Source organism: Pteronotus mesoamericanus, unplaced genomic scaffold (genome assembly GCF_021234165.1).
Source record: "Pteronotus mesoamericanus isolate MK-2021 breed Mesoamerican mustached bat unplaced genomic scaffold, CSHL_Meso_final contig_105, whole genome shotgun sequence".
In the NCBI taxonomy this organism is placed as follows: Eukaryota; Metazoa; Chordata; class Mammalia; order Chiroptera; family Mormoopidae; genus Pteronotus; species Pteronotus mesoamericanus.
In genome coordinates this window covers 7154405-7155270 of record NW_026555006.1, presented here as the reverse complement: position 1 = coordinate 7155270, position 866 = coordinate 7154405, and the positions used below count along the sequence as shown (strand labels likewise).

General features: G+C 37.9%; 1 pseudogene; it reads left to right on the top strand.

The window, feature by feature from the left end:
- The first annotated feature begins 257 nt into the window (after nucleotides 1-257).
- Nucleotides 258-500, top strand: LOC129069850 (protein transport protein Sec61 subunit gamma-like; annotated as a pseudogene).
- The last annotated feature ends 366 nt before the right edge of the window (nucleotides 501-866 follow it).

The window sequence follows — 866 nt, the reverse complement described above, 5'->3', positions numbered from 1 at the left end:
CTATATGCTTGGCCGGGAACTCTTTTTGTTGATTTTGTGGACCTTTAAGAAAACTCAGATCAAGAGAAACTTCCTCTGTGAAGCATCCTTGCTTCCTCCAAACTTAAGGTCCCCTTCACCTGTTCTCATTCTGCATGTTCAACCACTTTATACTTCTATTATAGTCTTTATCTTATTAGCTTATACTTGTCCATCTTCCCCATCAAGACTATAATAGCTAGTTCTAGTAGACCTTGGTGGATCCACTCCTGTGCTACATGTCCCAAGCATCCGAGATGTCAGCAGGCAGCATTATGGGTCAGGTAATGCAGTTTGTTGAGCCAAGTTGGTAGTTTGTGAAGGATTCAATTCAGCAGGTTAAAAGATGCACCAAACCTGATAGGAAAGAATTCCAGAAGATTGCCATGGCAATAGCAATAGGATTTGCTATAATGGGGTTCACTGGCTTTTTTGTGAAACTGACCAATATCCATATTAATAACATTATTGTTGGTGGCTGAATACTTTTCTAGAGGAGGGTTTTTCATCTTGGGTATTGGTTGCACGAGTGAGGATTTGAGAAGCTCATGGAGTAAAAAATTGCCTACATATTTTGTATTCTTCTTTCATCTTTTTCTTACAAGATTTTTTAAATTTCTAAATTAAAATAATTTCCAAAAAAGAATATAATAGCTACCATTAATAATTACAATTTATTAGGCACTGACAGTATGTTAGGAAATATCACACATCTTGTCAAAGTTAGCCTTTGGGACTTGGTGTTCTAATTTGGGTTGCACTCAAAATGAAGCCTGATATAGGAGATCCCAAGAAAGCAGGGTGAGGCCACAGGGAGAGGGCAATAGAGGAGGAAAAGGCAAATTTTT